The following is a 21,831-nucleotide window of genomic DNA, read 5'->3' as shown; positions in this document are numbered from 1 at the left end:
TATACCTGTTCATTGAACCCACCACTGCATACCTGTGCTGTGAACCCACCACTGCATACCTGTTCTGTGAACCCACCACTGCATACCTGTTCAGTGAACCCGCCACTGCATACCTGTTCTGTTCAGTGGACCCGCCACTGTATACCTGTTCAGTGAACCCGCCACTGCATACCTGTTCTGTTCAGTGGACCCGCCACTGTATACCTGTTCAGTGAACCCACCACTGCATACCTGTGCTGTGAACCCACCACTGCATACCTGTTCTGTGAACCCACCACTGCATACCTGTTCAGTGAACCCGCCACTGCATACCTGTTCTGTTCAGTGGACCCGCCACTGTATACCTGTTCAGTGAACCCGCCACTGCATACCTGTTCTGTTCAGTGGACCCGCCACTGTATACCTGTTCAGTGAACCCGCCACTGCATACCTGTTGTGTTCAGTGAACCTGCCACTGCATACCTGTTCTGTGAACCCGCCACTGTATACCTGTTCTGTTTAGTGAACCCGCCACTGCATACCTGTTCTGTTCAGTGGACCCGCCACTGTATACCTGTTCAGTGAACCCGCCACTGCATACCTGTTGTGTTCAGTGAACCCGCCACTGTATACCTGTTCTGTGAACCCGCCACTGTATACCTGTTCTGTTTAGTGAACCCACCACTGTATACCTGTTCTGTTTAGTGAACCCGCCACTGTATACCTGTTCTGTTTAGTGAACCCGCCACTGCATACCTGTTCTGTTCAGTGGACCCACCACTGTATACCTGTTCAGTGAACCCGCCACTGCATACCTGTTGTGTTCAGTGAACCTGCCACTGCATACCTGTTCTGTGAACCCGCCACTGTATACCTGTTCATTGAACCCACCACTGCATACCTGTGCTGTGAACCCACCACTGCATACCTGTTCTGTGAACCCACCACTGCATACCTGTTCAGTGAACCCGCCACTGCATACCTGTTCTGTTCAGTGGACCCGCCACTGTATACCTGTTCAGTGAACCCGCCACTGCATACCTGTTCTGTTCAGTGAACCCACCACTGCATACCTGTGCTGTGAACCCACCACTGCATACCTGTTCTGTGAACCCACCACTGCATACCTGTTCAGTGAACCCGCCACTGCATACCTGTTCTGTTCAGTGGACCCGCCACTGCATACCTGTTCTGTTCAGTGGACCCGCCACTGTATACCTGTTCAGTGAACCCACCACTGCATACCTGTTCTGTTCAGTGGACCCGCCACTGTATACCTGTTCAGTGAACCCGCCACTGCATACCTGTTGTGTTCAGTGAACCTGCCACTGCATACCTGTTCTGTGAACCCGCCACTGTATACCTGTTCTGTTTAGTGAACCCGCCACTGTATACCTGTTCTGTTTAGTGAACCCGCCACTGCATACCTGTTCTGTTCAGTGGACCCGCCACTGTATACCTGTTCAGTGAACCCGCCACTGCATACCTGTTGTGTTCAGTGAACCTGCCACTGCATACCTGTTCTGTGACCCCGCCACTGTATACCTGTTCTGTTTAGTGAACCCACCACTGTATACCTGTTCTGTTTAGTGAACCCGCCACTGTATACCTGTTCTGTTTAGTGAACCCGCCACTGCATACCTGTTCTGTTCAGTGGACCCACCACTGTATACCTGTTCAGTGAACCCGCCACTGCATACCTGTTGTGTTCAGTGAACCTGCCACTGCATACCTGTTCTGTGAACCCGCCACTGTATACCTGTTCTGTTTAGTGAACCCGCCACTGTATACCTGTTCTGTTTAGTGAACCCGCCACTGCATTTCTGTTCAGTGGACCCGCCACTGTATACCTGTTCAGTGAACCCGCCACTGTATACCTGTTCTGTTTAGTGAACCCGCCACTGCATACCTGTTGTGTTCAGTGAACCTGCCACTGCATACCTGTTCTGTGAACCCGCCACTGTATACCTGTTCTGTTTAGTGAACCCGCCACTGTATACCTGTTCTGTTTAGTGAACCCGCCACTGTATACCTGTTCTGTTTAGTGAACCCGCCACTGCATACCTGTTCTGTTCAGTGGACCCGCCACTGTATACCTGTTCAGTGAACCCGCCACTGTATACCTGTTCTGTTTAGTGAACCCGCCACTGCATACCTGTTGTGTTCAGTGAACCTGCCACTGCATACCTGTTCTGTGAACCCGCCACTGTATACCTGTTCTGTTTAGTGAACCCGCCACTGTATACCTGTTCTGTTTAGTGAACCCGCCACTGTATACCTGTTCTGTTCAGTGGACCCGCCACTCTATACCTGTTCAGTGAACCCGCCACTGCATACCTGTTGTGTTCAGTGAACCTGCCACTGCATACCTGTTCAGTGAACCCGCCACTGTATACCTGTTCTGTTTAGTGAACCCGCCACTGTATACCTGTTCTGTTTAGTGAACCCGCCACTGCATACCTGTTCTGTTCAGTGGACCCGCCACTGTATACCTGTTCAGTGAACCCGCCACTGCATACCTGTTGTGTTCAGTGAACCTGCCACTGCATACCTGTTCTGTGAACCCGCCACTGTATACCTGTTCTGTTTAGTGAACCCGCCACTGTATACCTGTTCTGTTTAGTGAACCCGCCACTGCATACCTGTTCTGTTCAGTGGACCCGCCACTGTATACCTGTTCAGTGAACCCGCCACTGCATACCTGTTGTGTTCAGTGAACCTGCCACTGCATACCTGTTCTGTGAACCCGCCACTGTATACCTGTTCTGTTTAGTGAACCCACCGCATCAGTGCGCATACCTGTGCAGTTAAGTGAACCCACCTACCTACGTGAGTGCACGCAGTGTGATATACCACTCCGTGCATACCCGATATGGACAAAACAGGTAGAGGAAGAGGTAGTGCCAGAGCCAGAGGAAGGCCACCCGGCAGGACTGCGCGAGGTCGTGTAAATGTAATTTCGTGTGGACCTGGCCCACAGTACAGTGCTCGGAAGAAGGCACGTCCCATCACCTCCCAAGATTGTCAGGACGTGGTTGAGTATTTAGCGACACAGAACACCTCATCTTGCTCAGCCACCAGCGCTACTACTAGCACCACTTCCGCTGCATTTGACACTTCGCAAGAATTATTTAGTGTTGAAATCACTGATGCACAGCCATTGTTGTTACAGCCAGATGAATTTTCACCAGCTAATATGTCTGAGTTACGCGGCAACACTATGGATGTAACGTGTCAGGAGGATGAAGGACCTACTGATGGTGCAAGTTTGGATTTGTCTGAGGCAAGCGAAGCTGGGCAGGATGACTACGATGATGACGGTAATAGGGATCCTCTGTATGTTCCCAATAGAGGAGATGAAGAGGGGGACAGTTCAGAGGGGGAGTCAGAGAGTAGTAGGAGGAGAGAAGTTGCTGAAAGAAGCTGGGGCAGCTCTTCGTCAGAAACAGCTGGTGGCAGAGTCCGGCACCATGTATCGCCACCTATGTACAGCCAGCCAACTTGCCCTTCAGCATCAGCTGCTGAGGTCCCCATAGTGCCCACATCCCAGGGTGGCTCAGCGGTGTGGAAATTTTTTAATGTGTGTGCCTCAGATCGGACCAAAGCCATCTGTTCGCTCTGCCAACAAAAATTGAGCCGTGGAAAGGCCAACACTCACGTAGGGACAAGTGCCTTACGAAGGCACCTGGAGAAAAGGCACAAACAGCAATGGGATGGCCACCTGAGCAAAAGCAGCAGCAGCACACAAAAGCAAAGCCACCCTCCTTCTCCTCTTCCTCCTCCTTCAGGTGCATTATCTGCTTCTGCCGCTTTCTCCCTTCCACCTTCACAGGCACCCTCCTCCACTCCGCCTCTGCCCTTGAGCGGTTCCTGCTCCTCTGCCCACAGCAGCAGTCAGGTGTCCGTGAAGGAAATGTTTGAGCGGAAGAAGCCAATTTCGGCCAGTCACCCCCTTGCCCGGCGTCTGACAGCTGGCGTGGCGGAACTGTTAGCTCGGCAGCTGTTACCATACCGGCTGGTGGACTCTGAGGCCTTCCGTAAATTTGTGGCCATCGGAACACCGCAGTGGAAGATGCCAGGCCGCACTTATTTTTCGAGAAAGGCCATACCCCAACTGCACCGTGAAGTTGAGAGGCAAGTGGTGTCATCTCTTGCGAAGAGCGTTGGGTCAAGGGTACACCTGACCACGGATGCCTGGTCTGCCAAGCACAGGCAGGGCCGCTACATTACCTACACAGCCCATTGGGTGAACCTGGTGGTGAACGATGGCAAGCAGGGCGCAGCGGACCAAATTGTGACACCTCCACGGCTTGCAGGCAGGCCTCCTGCCACCTCCTCTCCTCCTGCTACATGCTCTTCGCTGTCCTCCTCCTCCTTGGCTGAGTGGCAGTTCTCCTCTCCAGCTACACAGCCCCAGCTCCGCAGGGCCTATGCTGCATGCCAGGTACGACGCTGTCACGCCATCTTAGACATGTCTTGTCTCAAAGCGGAGAGTCACACTGGAGCAGCTCTCCTGGCTGCTCTTAAGAAACAGGTGGATGAGTGGCTGACCCCGCACCACCTGGAGATAGGCAACGTGGTGTGCGACAACGGCAGCAATCTGCTTGCCGCTTTGCATATGGGGAAGCTGACACACATACCCTGCATGGCACATGTCATGAATCTAGTGGTTCAAAGATTTGTGGCAAAGTACCCTGGCTTAGCGAATGTCCTGAAGCAGGCCAGGAAGTTCTGTGGGCATTTGAGGCGGTCTTACACAGCCATGGCACGCTTTGCGGAAATTCAGCGCAAAAACAACATGCCGGTGAGACGCCTCATTTGCGATAGCCCGACTCGCTGGAACTCGACCCTGCTCATGTTCTCCCGCCTGCTAGAATAGAAAAAGCCGTGACCCACTACCTCTACAACTACAGTAGAATGAAACAGTCTGGGAAGATGGGGATGTTCTGGCCCGACAACTGGACACTGATGGAAAATGCATGCAGGCTCATGCGGCCGTTTGAGGAGGTGACCAACCTGGTGAGCCGCAGTGAGGGCACCATCAGCGACTTAATTCCCTACGCTTACTTCTTGGAGCGTGCTGTGCGTAGAGTGGCGGATGAAGCTGTGAATGAGCGTGACCAGGAACCGTTACGGCAGGAACAGGCATGGGACCAATTTTCATCAGACCCAGCTGTTTCCTCAACACCTGCGGCAGCACAGAGGGGGGAGGAGGAGGAAGAAGAGAAGTCGTGTGCAGAAGACGAGTCAGACTCAGAGGATGATGAGCAAGGTGTTTCTTTGGGGGAGGAGGAGGAGGAGGGGACAGCGGCAGGAGAACAACCTCAGCAGGCATCGCAAGGGGCTTGTGCTGCTCAACCTTCCCGTGGTATTGTTCGCGGCTGGGGGGAGGAGGTTGACTTACCTGACGTCACTGAGGAAGAGCAAGAGGAGATGGAGGGTACTGGATCCGACTTTGTGCAGATGTCGTCTTTTATGCTGTCCTGCCTGTTGAGGGACCCCCGTATAAAAAACCTCAAGGGGAATGAGCTGTACTGGGTGGCCACACTACTAGACCCTCGGTACAGGCACAAAGTGGCGGACCTGTTACCAACTCACCGGAAGGTGGAAAGGATGCAGCACATGCAGAACCAGCTGTCAACTATGCTTTACAATGCCTTTAAGGGTGATGTGACGGCACAACGCCAGCAAGGTACCACTGCCACTAATCCTCCTCCCGTGTCCACGCAGTCAAAGACAGGACGCTCCAGCGATCTCATGGTGATGTCGGACATGCGGACGTTCTTTAGTCCAACGCCTCGCCGTAGCCCTTCCGGATCCACCCTCCACCAACGCCTGGAACGGCAGGTAGCCGACTACCTGGCCTTAAGTGTGGATGTAGACACTGCTGTGAACAGCGATGAGGAACCCTTGAACTACTGGGTGCGCAGGCTTGACCTGTGGCCAGAGCTGTCCCAATTTGCCATCCAACTTCTCTCCTGCCCTGCCGCAAGCGTCCTGTCAGAAAGGACCTTCAGCGCAGCTGGAGGCATTGTCACAGAAAAGAGAAGTCGCCTAAGTCACAAAAGTGTTAAGTACCTCACCTTTATCAAAATGAATGAGGCATGGATCCCGGAGGGCTGCTGCCCGCCCCAAGACTAAGTCAGTCCCCGCACACACAGCATCTCTGCCTGCACGCCGTGTGACTGGCTGCCTGGCCTGCCCCAAGAAGACTAAGTCGCTCCCAGTCCCTCCACACAGCATGTCTGCCTGCAGGCCGCTTGACTACCTTCTCCGCCACCACCAACAGGGTCCGGGACTCCAGGCGGATTGCTGAATTTTTTAGGCCGCTGCTAGCAGCGGCCGCTGTAATAATTTTTCGGGTGCGTGTACATGACTGCCTAATTTTTCTGGCTGCACTGCGGGCAGCTGCAACAACAAAAGAAAAGGCATGTACATGCGCCCATTCCCCTTCGTGATCATTACCTTGCCGTGGTGAAGGGGCTTGCGTATCACAATGAAGCAATAACCGGCGCCTAGATGAGTGTCTCGGGGGGCACACCCACGATAATAAGGTCGTTGCCTCATTGTGGTCAGACCAAATTTGATCAGCTGGACAGTCACTGTTCTGTCATTCAGCTACATCAGCCAGGCGACCATATGGGCTGTAAAGCCACCAAAACCTGCACTCTCGCCATGGTGCGCACCAGTCCAGCACGGCCGTCACTACACAAACAGCTGTTTGCGCTGCGTTACACGGTGAGTTTGGTGTGTCAGTGTGAAGCAGTACCTTAATTACACTACCTGATTGATGTATACACATGCAAGATGTTTGAAAGCACTTTAGGCCTGTCATTTAGCATTCAATGTGATTTCTGCCCTTAAAACGCTGCTTTGCGTCAAATCCAGATTTTTCCCGGGGACTTTTGGCATGTATCCCACTCCGCCATGCCCCCCTCCAGGTGTTAGACCCCTTGAAACATCTTTTCCATCACTTTTGTGGCCAGCATAATTATTTTTTTTTTCAAAGTTCGCATCCCCATTGAAGTCTATTGCGGTTCGCGAACTTTAACGCGAACCGAACCTTCCGCGGAAGTTCGCGAACCAGGTTCGCGAACCTAAAATCGGAGGTTCGGCCCAACTCTAATATACACTACTACATACAATATACAGGCTACAAGGAAGAGTACAGGCAACACAAACATACAAGACACCCACTAAAAGGTACACGAAATAGAAAAGGAATATGCAAGAAGATACACGAAGAAAGAAAGACCGTGTGAGCTTACAGGTTAGAATGATAAATGAAAAATTCTGAACATAAAGTTAAGTTTCCCTCCTAATGAACTAACAAATTCTAACACAAAAGTAATGCTGTAACTGCTGGAATACAGGGGAACACGATAATGGGAAAAACAGGTAATGAGAAAATTTTTGTGAGTAAGCCACCTAGTCTGTCTCACACTGAACGTGGACCAGAGAAAGGAGAGAGTTCGTTGTGGAGGAGTTGCAAACATACAGTACATGTTAATGGCAATACGATAAGGTCTGGAGCCTACTAGCAGCCACATTTGCAATTCAGAAATAACTTGCGATTTCTGAATTGCGAAGTACTGTGATTTTTAGGCCAATTTTCGGAACAATCTGGACTCGCCCCTAATGGGCTTGAAAGCCATCGATCCGGGATCATTGTGACTGCTATGCGATTGCAATGCAGCTGTGAACCCCCCCATAATCTTCCCATGCTGCAGTACTTTGCTGATCGCAAAGTACTGCTAAAGTGCCACTAGTGGGCCCCAGTGCTAGGACTATCTCTAAACAGCTTGATATTCCTGTGAAGACAGTTCCAAAGATCAAGAAACTGAAGGACTACAGGACTATAGCCATCCTCCCTGAATGTGGCTGCAAGAGCAAGAGATTGGCCCTAGAATGGGAAGAAGGATACTGGGAAGGTAGATTAAAAGCCAAGCACAGCTTCCACAGAGATGCAAGCTGATCTCCAAAGTAAAGGGGCAGTAGAGGCACTAGTTGGCGTGGTGTGGCCCAACAGCCGTTTCACTTAAATCGCTTCCTCAGAGACCAATGTTACACTCAGTTACAGAGTGTAACAGTGGCCTCTGAGGAAGAGATTTAAGCAAAACGGCTGTCAGACCACCCCACCCCAACTGCTGTACCTCATATCTGCACCCAACTTTGAATAGATTCTAATAAGCATCAGTGTTGAGGGCCCTTTTCCACTAGCGCGTTTGCGCTAGCTGAATCGCAAAACCGCAAACCGCTAGCGATTTTACAATCGCTACGGTTTGCTTTTTAACATAGGAATCGCGGTAGGTCATTTCCACTACCGCGATTCGTTTTTTACTTGATCGCGATCGCGCCGCGGAGCGACTTTTGCCGCGATTTTGCTATGCAGTGCATAGCATAGCAAAATCGCGGCCGCAAACGTCGGGGGAATCGCCGGTTTTGCGATTCAGCAATCGCTAGCGTTCAGCGTGAACGCTAGCGATTGCAGGTGGAAAAGGGCCCTTACTGTACTGGGAGACAGCCATGGCAGAGCTCCCTACAACTGCTGATAAGAACTAATTGGCCACTTTGAGCTGGCTAAACAAACATAGAACACAGAGTAGTGAATTCCTTCAACTATATGTGAAATAAAGACTTTACATTGTGTTGCATGCAAAAGTTCCGGTCCGCTTTATTTTTCTCGGCTACAAGTTATTCAAAAAACAGCTGTGAGTTTTTTGCTTTATTATGGAAGGGTTCCAAAAAATGTGGCCAAACCTGTGTCGCGCATTTACCTCAAACACATTTTTGATACAGACGGCATAGAGGCGATCACACTCGTGACTGACTACTGAGGCACTTTGTATTGACCTGAGGAGGCGGGCCATCACCCGTGAAACGTGTCGTCTTTGCGTGAATAAATAATATACTTACCTTTTGTGAATGGTCCTTGAAGGAGGTAAGATACAGTCACTCCTATTTATGTAAAAGTTATATACTAGATATCCAGGGTGCCTCCAACAGTGTCTTGATTTTTAATACAGGTTTAAGCGATAAATTCAGGTCGGCCGTAAGAGGCAGAGCATTATCCCGTCTCGTGTGTCGGGATGATTCCTGGTAATCTAATATTTTAATAAGACCTTGTTACATCGTTGGCACAAGAAAATGAGTAATAGAGATCCCATTTCGGACGCCCTCCAGGACGCTGGCAAGTTTCTAATTAGCTATTCCTGTCTGGTGACCGGCTGGTCGCTCACTAACGTGATTCTTCTCAACATGTCTTCCCTTTCATGCTCTGCCCAGAACTCTGCAGCTTCCATCATAAACAACAAAAGAAATGGTGCATCTATCCAAAACTGAGCTGAAGTCATACACAGAGAGCCGCAGCATGTAGCAGATAGGAAAAGTGTTTAAACCCTTGTCTTTTACAATAATGGCGTCAATTCACCAAAGGAGTGTTAGTAAGTGATAAAACGTCGGTATTTGAAAATTTTTTAGGGAATTGAGAGATGGGAAGTCCGGATCTTTTCAATGATTCGGATGATTCAAATCGGATCATTGAAAAGATCAGGATCTTTGATCCGAATCTCAAATCATTTTACTAGGGAAGCATTTGGGGGTGAAATGACTAGCAGGACAGGACTTTCCCTGCAGTGGACAGAGAAGGGGAGGGGGGTGGACAGACAGAGAAGGGGGGATGGTGGACAGAGAAGGGCAGGGAGAGGACAGAGAAGGGAGGAGGTGGACGAAGAGGGGTGAGCAGAGAGCAGAAATGTTTTTTTTGCACACATTACCCACATGTTGCAATCATATGCTTTACATACAGTGGGTTGCAAAAGTATTCGGCCCTCTTGAAGTTTTCCACATTTTGTCATATTACTGCCACAAACATGAATCAATTTCATTGGAATTTCACACGAAAGACCAACACAAAGTGGTGTACACATGAGAAGTGGAAGGAAAATCATACATGATTCCAAACATTTTTTACAAATAAATAACTGCAAAGTGGTGTGTGCATAATTATTCGGCCCCCTTTGATTTGAGTGCAGTCAGTTGCCTATAGACATTGCCCGATGAGTGCTAATGACTAAATAGAGTGCACCAGTGTGTAATCAAATGTCAGTACAAATACAGCTGCTCTGTGAGGGCCTCAGAGGTTGTCTAAGAGAATATTGGGAGCAACAACACCGTGAAGTCCAAAGAACACACAAGACAGGTCAGGGATTAAGTTATTGAGAAATTTAAAGCAGGCTTAGGCTACAAAAATATTTCCAAAGCCTTGAACATCCCACGGAACACTGTTCAAGCGATCATTCAGAAATGAAAGGAGTATGGCACAACTGTAAACCTACCAAGACAAGGCCATCCACCTAAACTCACAGGCCGAACAAGGAGAGCGCTAATCAGAAATGCAGTCAAAAGGCCCATGGTGACTCTGGACGAGCTGCAGAGATCTACAGCTCAGGTGGGAGACTCTGTCCATAGGACAACTATTAGTCATGCACTGTACAAAGTTGGCCTTTATGGAAGAGTGGCAAGAAGAAAGGCATTGTTAACAGAAAGCATAAGAAGTCCCGTTTGCAGTTTGCCACAAGCCATGTGGGAGACACAGCAACCATGAGGAAGAAGGTGCTCTGGTCAGATGAGACCAAAATGGAACTTTTTGGCCAAAATGCAAAATGCTATGTGTGGCAGAAAACTAACACTGCACATCACTCTGAACACACCATCCCCACTGTCAAATATGGTGGTGGCAGCATCATGCTCGGGGGGTGCATCTCTTCAGCAGGGACAGGGAAGCTGGTCAGAGTTGATGGGAAGATGGATGGAGCCAAATACAGGGCAATCTTGGAATAAAACCTCTTGGAGTCTGCAAAAGACTTGAGACTGGGGCGGAGGTTCACCTTCCAGCAGGACAACAACCCTAAACATAAAGCCAGGACAACAATGCAATGGTTTAAAACAAAACATATCCATGTGTTAGAATGGCCCAGTCAAAGTCCAGATCTAAATCCAATCGAGAATCTGTGGCAAGATCTGAAAACTGCTGTTCACAAACGCTGTCCATCTAATCTGACTGAGCTGGAGCTGTTTTGCAAAGAAGAATGGGCAAGGATTTCAATCTCTAGATGTGCAAAGCTGGTAGAGACATACCCTAAAAGACTGGCAGCTGTAATTGCAGCAAAAGGTGGTTCTACAAAGTATTGACTCAGGGGGCCGAATAATTACGCACACCCCACTTTGCAGTTATTTATTTGTAAAAAATGTTTTAAATGATGTATGATTTTCAATCCACTTCTCATGTACACCACTTTGTACTGGTCTTTCATGTGGAATTCCAATAAAATTGATGCAGGTTTGTGGCAGTAATGTGACAAAATGTAGAAAACTTCAAGGGGGCCGAATACTTTTGCAACCCACTGTATATTTCACCTATATGTTCATCTGTAGACTTTGAATGCAATCGTCTCACAGTGAAAGAAAGCATTCCCCAATGTGTCCTTTTCTCACTTTCAACACTCATCATACATTTAGGGAGAAGTCAAGTGCAGCTGTTCAGAGCGGAGTGCAGGAGGATCATATTGCACTGCAATCACAGTGCCTGCCCTGTCATTCTAGCCCAGCACACTGTCTGCAAAGTTACTGAGCTGTGCTTCTGAGCCAAAAGTTTCCCATTTGTTCACTGTGCACAACTACGGAACAGACAGCCTAAAATCAGCAGCACATTACAGCCAGTAAATGTGCTCTACACATATCTGGCAGTGGCAGCCATGTCCCCTCTCTCATCTACCTGTCCCTGCAAGGCTGGCTCCCCTCCAACTGAGCGATCCATCTCTGCTCTGCTTCCAGGACCCCCCTGCGCGCTGAGAGGGGGGGGGGTGTGTGTGCTGCTCCTGGCTCCACCCCCTCTGTGAACCGAACCGTTCATTTTGATGATCCGGATGATTCGACTCACAAAAGAGATTTGGATCATCGTTCATGATCCGGACAACACTATCTCACAGTGCTCCTGGCTCATGATAGCAATAGCTGCCTCGTGCTTCGGCGCACAACACCGAAGCTGGGCGCCATCATAGCAGCATTCTTATAATACCCGCCCCGTGCAAGAGTAATTTGAGGATACAGCGATCGCCAGACCCCAAATTACATCTCCCTCCGAGTTGCTACAACTCGTAGGGGGAATAGTATTTAACGCGGGAGTTTAGTGGCAGCTGGGAGAGCCGTGATTCAGCTCGCCCTGCGCCCAACTTACTGGCGGCGGTATAATATGTATGGGTAGCCGGGGGCTGGGACGGGGCACTTTGTCATCCCTTAGCTGACTGGGGATGCGCCACATAAGGTGAAGACTGAGGAGGAGATTGGGGGAGCTGAAGTAAGACAGTGGATCCAGCAGGCCTCACACTGACACCATCCAACAACGTACAATACTGAAGCAGTGGGCTCCTGGTCTTTCTCATTTCACAGATTGTGATAGGTAACTGCTTAGAATCATGAGACACTTATCAAAAAATCCACTTTTTAAACAGGTCCTGGCGTTGGAAGATCGATAAAAGAAGGAGATCTTCGTTGCTAGGGAACTCACTGTTTTGATTACAAAGCGAAAGCTCTGGGTAACGGACAATACAATAAATGAGTTTATCAGAAGCATCACTTAGAGACACTTTCAAACAACTCCTAAACCATTCCTGTTATTTATCATTTCAGTTCGGCAGTGAGAGGGCTGGCAGGGACCCGAGCCCGGACCAAAATAGATCCATTTTCTGTTAAGTAGCTTATTTTGCCTTAAAAGGACTCATATCGCTGTGTGAGGAATATTCAGTACTCTACATGTATGCATGGTGACACGTGTGCTGGTAGCCGTGTTTTGGAGATTATATAACAACAATGGCAACCAGGGATGAAAAACAATGTATACTGACATCTAGGGTGACAATATCACACTGACGCTTGAAGATCCTAAAACGGGGGCTTAAAACTCAAATACACAACAGGCTAAAACTGAAAACTGGGACCAAGTCGTGGGCCAACCTCCATGTCTAGAGGCCCCCTCCCTTCCCTGGTATCTAATATCCTCACTTCCTTATACAGTTCCCTGGTGTCTAGTGGCCCCCCTTCTCCCTCCCCTATACAGTTTCCTAGTGTATAGTGGTTTCCCTCTCTCCTATATACATTTGCCTGGTGTGTAGTGGCCCCCTCCCTGCCCTATACAGTTCACTGATGTCTAGAGTGCCCCCTATACAGTTCTCTGGTGTCTAGTGTTCCCCATCCCTACCCTATACAGCTCCTTGTCTAGTTTAGTCTGGTAGCTCCCCTCCCTTCCTTATACAGTTCCCTGGTGTCTAATGGACCTCCTCCCTCCCCTATACAGCTTCATGGTGTCTAGTGGTGCCCCTCCCTCCCCTATATACAAGCCCCTGTGCATGTGGCTTCATAGTTTCAGCACTTAGCCATATAGGCCACTCTAGTCTATGGCCAGTATTACTTCAGTTGTCATTCCCAACACAGGAAGTGTGGCCATGTTCACAGAGAAGCATAGCAACTAGAACTACATAGGTGTATATGTGTTTCATTTACTGTTTCTTCCATGACCGGAGTAACCCTTAAAGTTGGGAGATCCTCCAGCTCAGATTAGCTGAGAACCGACAGTTTTACGCGGGAGCCAAAGGAGACGCTAAGATTATACACGTCTGATCTTGATACGATCACCACCACAATGAATTGGTATAAGAGCTAGCACTTCAGCATAAGCTCGGGCGGTGGTGCCAGCACATTAGGCTGGAGATTAGTCTGTAATGCAGACATCCTGCTGAGCCAGGCACATGGCGTGCCACACGGAGGTACAAAACATTCCTTCCAAGTCACCCTGGCTCTGCGCTAATGGGCAGGCTTCGCATGTTCACCGTGTGCCGTCCGCAAGTTTCAGGGAAAACAAAATACTGGGAATAGCTGAGCTGTTTTCTAGAAACGCAAATGACACTAAAGTACCATAAACCTCCGACATAACATTCAATAAAAATGTGTTTTCCTACTTTTTATTACCCATACAGTTATATTTGCTTTTGGGCACAAGTAATATTGTCGGTTTACAAATTACTAGTTCCCAAAGTACAGTTTATCTGCTCTGAAAGCTGCCTTTGCATTTTACTGCATAGCTGCTGTATTCATATATTAAAATCTATCAAGTGATCACTTCTCAGCTCTTTCTGCTTTTCAGCTCAGTATAGCTCTTTTACAGCAGTTTGCTACTGTTTACTTAATGTAGCAGACAAAGGAATATACATAAAAGATAATGTTATCACCTCTTCGGATGCCGCCAGAAGCTTTCCACTGAAGCAAGGATCTTTCCACTGAAGAATAAAGTGCTGTGTTTAACTGTTTGCATGCTGTTCTGCTACAAATTGTTTTGTGGTAGTGGGTTTTATGCTGTAAATAATCTGTTAGTGCTAAGAGAAAATGCTGTGTTTCACACCACTTTAACTCATAATTAATCTTTTCTTATTTGTTTATCTCAGGCTAAGTCTATGTTGCGTTACCTTCTTTTGCCACAAGGGGTGCAAAAACAATGCAAGTCTATGGAGTCTTTCACACTTATTGCATCTGCTGCAGTGCGCCAGAAGTATTTGATCCGATGCAAGGGCTGCAGCGCGTTACCGCAAGCACTGCACTTAACGCATGGTGCTTGAGGTAATGGAAGTCTATGGGCGATGCACGTAGTATAAACGACAGAGCGCAGTGCGTCATGGCTCGCAGACGCAGACCAACGGGAATCCCAGTGGCAGTGCGTCACTAACAGGGAGTAAGTTATTAAGCGGAGGGCGTGTCACCGAGGAGCATCGCGTTCTTGTCACCGGGGGAGAGAGTCCGACCAGACTGCGCCGACTGGCGGATTTACTGGGTTGTCTAGCGGAGGATCACGGCAGCCTGGGAAGACGGTAAGGGAGCAATTAGCATGAGTGGGGCTGGAGGAAGCCCCAGGTATGTATAATTTTTATTTTGCTCGTACACTTTCAGGTGAAAAACAAGTTAGCTTTATCAATCAACCCCATTATCATATTTTGTGATCGTATAGAAAATGGTGGATTCCCCTATCTGATGCCTAAAGCTGACTATGTACACACCCATTTATTTAAGTATTTATTTATATAGCGCCGACATATTTCTCAGCGCTGTACAGAGTATATAGTCTTGTCACTAACTGTCCCTCAGAGGGGCTCACAATCTAATCCCTACCATAGTCATGTCTATGTATGTATCGTGCAGTACATGTATCATAGTCTAGGGCCAATTTTTAGGGGAAGCCAATTAACTTATCTGTATGTTTTTGGGAAGTGGGAGGAAACTGGAGTGCACAAAGGAAACCCACGCAGACACGGGGAGAACATACAAACTCCTTGCAGATGTTGACCTGGCTGGGATTCGAACCGTGGACCCAGCGCTACAGGGCGAAGGCGCTAACCACTAAGCCACCGTGCTGATCCAATCTGTCAATCACCTACTGCCCCAACACCTCAAATCAATTCACTTTAATAATAATTCCAGTATATGTATAGCGCTTTTCTCCCGTCGGACTCAAAGTGCTTGTGAGGCAGCCACTGGAACGCACTCAGTAGGCAGTAGCAGTGTTAAGGTGGCCACACACGATACAATAAAATGATCCAATTTTACGTTAATTCGATAAAAACGATCATATCTCCCGAAAAAATCGAAAGCATTTTTTTTTCATTCGACTGAAAAATTCGATCGAATTTCCCGTTTTCTTCGATTTTTATCGATCCGGAATGCCAGATATTTTTCTTCAATCTTTCTAAAGATTGTATGGTGTGTGTTGGATTGTCAATTTATTAATATACGGTACACACCCTAGCAATTTTGTCAGAGTTTCCAATCATTTTTATCATAATTGGGGAAAAATTGAACATACGTGTGTGGTACATTGGTCAAATTTTTGAAATGTTACAATCAGTCAGAAAAATGAATTGCAATTCTTAAATTGAACAGATATTTAAAAAATTGGATGGTGTGTGGCCACCTTTAGGGAGACTTGCCCAAGAAACTCTGCACCGAAGAGGTGCAGCTTACTGAACAGGCAGAGCCGAGATTTTTAACCCTGGACTCCTGTGTCAAAGGCAGAGCCCTTAACCATTACACTATCCAGCCACTGCTTTAGATCCATTTTAGGCAGTTTATCATCAATGAATAGTCTGATCGGTCATGTTGGAAACCATTCTGTGAGGGGTGGGACAAAACTGGATTGGTCGGCTTAGCATATTGGGCAAGAATTGACTGACATATGGCTCATTTTAGACCACAACATCCTTAAAGGAAACATGAGATGAACGGGAAAAAATGGAATGTATACATACCTGGAGCTTTCTCCAGCCCCCTTCAGGCTGATCGGTCCACGCTGTCTTCCCACATGGATCCTCCGCTAGACGGTCCGGTAATTCCACCAGTCCAGGTGTACGCGCCCAAACGCACGTGCATGGCCAATCATGTTATGTTCCAGTCGCTGGGAGCGTCCTGCACCTGCTACTACTGTACCATTGCTCAGTCCCAGAATGCTCCCAGCCACTGTAGCGCTACAGGGTAATGCACGTGGCCAGAATGCACTGAATGGTGGATTTACCGGGCCGCCTAGCGGAGGATACAGATGGCCTGGAAAGACAGTGAGGGAGCGATCAGCCTGATGGAGGAATCCCAGGGGTTGGAGGAAGCCCAAGGTATGTAAAATGTTTTGTTTTTGACTCGTTTCAGGTACACTTTAAGGTGCTACTATACTTCCTTTTAAGTTGACTTTTAGAGTTATTGCACTCATACTTCCTTGTGCTTAAAGGGATACTGTAGGGGGGTCAGGGGAAAATGAGCTGAACTTACCCGGGGCTTCTAATGGTCCCCCGCATTCATCCTGTGTTGGCGCAGCCACTCACCGATGCTCCGGCCCCGCCTCCAGTTCACTTCTGGAATTTCTGACTTTAAAGTCAGAAAACCACTGCGCCTGCGTTGCCGTGTCCTCGCTCCCGCTGATGTCACCAGGAGTGTACTGCGCAGACACAGACCATACTGGGCCTGCGCTGTGCTCTCTTGGTGACATCAGCAGGATCGAGGACACGGCAACGCAGGCGCAGTGGTTTTCAGACTTTAAAGTCTGAAATCCCAGAAGTGAACCGGAGGCGGGGCCGGAGCATCGGTGAGTGGCTGCGCGGGCACAGGATGTCTGCGGGTGACCATTAGAAGCCCCGGGTAAGTTCAACTCATTTTCCCCTGACCCCCCCTACAGTGTCCCTTTAATAAAGCAACCATCAATAATGCAACATGGACAGATCAATAATGCAAATTACAGATCAATAGTGCAATGTACTTTTATGATTGATTTTGCTTTCAAAATATAGGCTCATATTTGCCTCTGTTCACGTTACACAAATGAGCTATTGTTTAAAAGGAAATAAATATGGCAGCCTTTATATCCCTCTCACTTCAGTTGTGCTTTAACCACTTAATGACCGCCTAACGTCGATAGGCGTCGGCAGGTCGAAGTAGTGTTTCCATGGAAACGGCCACTCGTTTAAGCGGACGTTCCATGTCAGTTCACGGAGGGTGTGCCCGTGATCAGCCTGCGAGCCTCCGATCGGGGCTCGCAGGCGAAATGTAAACTTGCGGGGAAGAAATCCCCTGTGTTTACATCATAAGGCGCTGCTATCGCAGCAGCGCCGTAAAGGAGATCAGTGATCCTCAGCCTCTAATTGGCCGAGGATCGCCGGCATCTGATAGGCTGAAGCCTATCAGAGGTGGCGCAGGACGGATCGCCGTCCTGTGCCGCCCATAGCGAGAGGGAGGGAAGGAGAGGGAGGGAGGAATATCTCTGTGGAGGGGGGCTTTGAGCTCGGCCACACAGAGCGCCGGTGATCAGACCCCCCCAGCAGGACATCCCCCTAGTGGGGAAAAAGGGGGGGGAAGTCTGATCGCCCTGCCTTATTCCAGATCTGTGCTGCGGGCTGGAGAGCCCATGCAGCACAGATTTGACCAAACAGCCCCGGTCCTTAAGTGGTTAAAGGGAACGTAAAGTGTAATGAAAAAAGGAAGATTTACTTACCTGAGGTTTTTACCGGCCACTGCAGTCGCCCTGTTCCCGTGCCACTACTCAACGATCCTCTGGTTGCCCGCAGTGGCGCAGTTTCGATTTCGCTGACTGATCCTGTCTCTGGCCACTGCGCCTGCGCGTCCTCATTTGCGCTCCTGTCAGTACAAGAAAATCTCTGCTGCGCCTGCGCAGGACACTTCCGGTGATGTGAAGAAGGACGCACGTGGCGGGGGGGGGGGGGGGTCGCAGGCGCAGTGGCCAGAGACAGGCTCAGTCAGCAAAATCGAAACTGAGCCGTGGGGTCGTTAAGGAGCAGTGCAGGCACAGGACAACTGATGGGGGCCGGTAGAAGCCCCAGGTAAGTAAAACTGGCTTTTTACATTAAACTGTAGGTTTCCTTAAAAGGCAACTTAAAGGGAATGTCCAAGCAAAATAAAAAAATGAGTTTCACTTACCTTGGGCTTCTACCAGCCCCATGCAGCCATCCTGTGCCCTCGTAGTCACTCACTGCTGCTCCAGTCCCCCGCTGGCAGCTTGCCGACCCCGGAGGTCGGCGGGACGCATTGCGTACATTTTTACGCATTCTCGCTAGTGCAGGAACATTAACACATACATTTTTACGCATTACTGGTTTAATGCGTATATTTTTACGCATTAAACCAGTAACGCGTAAAAATGTATGTGTTAATGTTCCTGCACTAGCGGGAATGCGTAAAAATGTACGCAAGGCGTCCCGCCGACCTCCGAGGTCGGCAAGCTGCCAGCGGGGGACTGGAGCAGCAGTGAGTGACTACGAGGGCACAGGATGGCTGCATGGGGCTGGTAGAAGCCCCAGGTAAGTGAAACTCATTTTTTTATTTTGCTTGAACCTTCCCTTTAAAGTGACAGGTATAAGGAGGCTGCCATATTAATTTTTGTTAAGCAATACCAGTTGCCTGGCATCCTACTGATCTCTTTGGCTGCAGTAATGTGGGCTACTTCATGAAGCGCTCTTTGAAACAAAATAGAGAGCATTTAGGCATTTTGCTTACTAAGCTATCAAAGTAGTAGTAGTTTCTCGAACCATTAGGTTTTGTTCACATCTAAAATCGCAATTGCTGAGGCCAGCGTTTTGCAATTTTGTGGGAGTTTTTTCCCCCCTCCCGGTGCTTACATGCGCGCTACGATTTTGTGTAAAGTGCTTTTCCAAGCACTTTTGTAGAGCGATTTGTTTTTTCACTTCCTGGCGCAAGTCAGGAGATTATATTACTAATATTTTTTAAATTATAAGCTTGTAAATAGTGATGGACGCAAAACTGAAAAAATGCACCTTTATTTCCAAATAAAATGTTGGCGCTACAAATTGTGATAGGAATATAATTTAAATGGTGTAATAACCTGGACAAATGGGCAAATAAAATGTGTGGGTTTTAATTATGGTAGCATATATTATTTTAAAGCTATAATGGCCGAAAACTGAGAAATAATGTGTTTTTTCCTTTTCTTAATTTTCCTGCATTTAGAAAAAAATAATTCTTAGCAAAACGTACCACCCAAAGAAAGCCTAATTGGTGGCAGAAAAAATAAGATATAGATCAGTTCATTGTGATAATTAGTAATAAAGTTATTGGCGATGGATGGGAGGTGAAAATTGCTCGGATGCATAAGGTGAAAAAACACTGAGGGCTGAAATGGTTAATCTATCATTCTGGCTGGGAGTTCATTCCCCAGCTTCTTGCTTAATTGGCAGGTGAAAGCTTCAAGGGGCACAATGTTTTGCTATTTTTTTAGGTCAGTGTGAATTGCTGCAAGCTGCACTTAGTAGTTGTGGACACAAGATGTCCCTGTTGCCACCCTTGCGCATAACTAAAAGCCCTATTCCACATTACTGTGATTCTGCATAAAGATGATCAAGGAAATGAAATATTTTTGCAGTTGGAATCTGTATGTAGATTGAAATTGGACCAAGTACATATATTGGTCTGAATATATATATATATATATATATATATATATATATATATATATATATATATATATACAGTATATATATACATATACATGAACCAGTGTTGAAAATCAGAACAAAAATAGCGTAAGAAATGGCCAATAACGTGAATAATTTGGAGTTAATGTAAAATTTTAAGCTAATTTTATTCAAATATATGCAGCTAGGAAATGGACCAACAGCTGCTATGAACATATGGTCTGGAACTGGATCACTAGCGATGGTCAATAAGATGTAAATAATTCCAAATTTATGTTGAATTATACACATCGTTAAAGCAAAATTATGCATCTTGAAAATGGACCAATTGAATCCTCAGCTTCATTTGACTGGTCCATTTTCAAGCTGCATAAATGCATAGAAAATAGGCAACATTTTGCATCATCTTATTGACCACCGTAGTGATGGCCATGTCTAGGAGAAGTCATGGAGAAGCATGTGATCAGTTTGGTCAGGTGATAGATAAGTCTCCGATTTGCTAGTCATGATCATGTGCTAAAGCAGGATGTGATCACAGCAAATCAGAGCTTTGCATCTATCAGGTGATCACACAAATCACATGCAGGAGAACAGAGGCGCCAAAAGGATAAAGGAAGCTAAATGAGCTTAAAAACCTCTGTGCCAGAGGTGCCTGGCTCTTCTACTGACCACATATGCTATTGCTCCGTTGTTATTGCCTTATGAAGCGGGATCAAACCTGCGAAAGGCGTTGCATATTTGGAGTTCATAAATAAAATATATTGACTGTCTTTACTACAGTCGTTGTGTGTCTACTTGGAGGAGGTAAGTCCACCACTACCTCCTCTATTTACCAAGAATTTGGTTGTTAAGCTCATTTAGCTTCCTTTTATCCTTTTGGCGCCTCTGTTCTCCTGCATAATATTGAGTCCACCCTGGGTGGAGGGTTGAACCCCCTTTTTTCTCATCGACAGAGAGCGACTTCTGATTCCTGAGTGGGGTCAGGAAAATCTCCCCACATGCCTTTACAGTGGTTGCCTAATGGTAACCCTGGTTTGTGAGTATTAATATTTACTCTATCTAGTAACCATTTACCAGTACAGATTACACTATTGGGGCTCTTGGTGTTCCTTGTTTTTACACAAATCACATGCTTCTCCATGAGTTCTCCTAGACATGACCTAATCACTACTGACCAGTGATGATCAATGAGAGGCAAATTTTCCAAGTTTGATGAAAATAACATGGAATCCTGAAACTGAGCCAATCAATTCAGTACTGCTGCTCAGTTTGACGGACTCATGTTATTTTCAACATTGAACATTTCCCACTTGTTGATCATCTGTACACTCAACCCAATATGACAAGAGTAAATCATTTAAATTTGTGGTTCCACAGTATAAACCACTCACTATGTCATCAAATCGTGTGACTCCATTACAAACAGAAATAACTTCGCAATCGGTCCTACTTGCCTTTTGGGGGTCATGCTGGATCCTTAACGACCCTAATGCCCCAACAGGATAGGTCGGTAGCCCCTGTACACAGAGAGCAATCGTTGGCTGAAATAGTCATCATCAGCCATTTCGCCCGATGGTTATTGAATGTGTGTATGTAGCTTTAGATTAGGAGTTCATCTGATGGACAGCTAGTGATATGAAAGTACCAAAACATGATTAGGCCCATCTTCAGGCACGGACCAAAATATACTTTCTAATGGCTTAAGCCTGGTACACACCTTCAATTTTGATAGGCCAATCACTGACCAGTTTTACCACCTCTATGTAGTATGAGAGTTTCCCTACACAATCGATTCATAGTATTCAAAATCTGCTGGCCCTCA

General features: G+C 47.5%; 1 protein-coding gene across 10 annotated transcripts in view; it reads right to left on the bottom strand.

Annotated features, from left to right (window-relative positions):
• The window catches only part of MICAL2 (microtubule associated monooxygenase, calponin and LIM domain containing 2), a 367,727-nt gene that overhangs the window by 67,538 nt on the left and 278,358 nt on the right, over positions 1–21,831 (bottom strand). The gene's annotated exons all lie outside the window — the stretch shown is intronic.

Source organism: Hyperolius riggenbachi, chromosome 11 (genome assembly GCF_040937935.1).
Source record: "Hyperolius riggenbachi isolate aHypRig1 chromosome 11, aHypRig1.pri, whole genome shotgun sequence".
NCBI classification, from domain to species: Eukaryota; Metazoa; Chordata; class Amphibia; order Anura; family Hyperoliidae; genus Hyperolius; species Hyperolius riggenbachi.
This window is presented reverse-complemented; position numbering and strand designations above follow the sequence as displayed.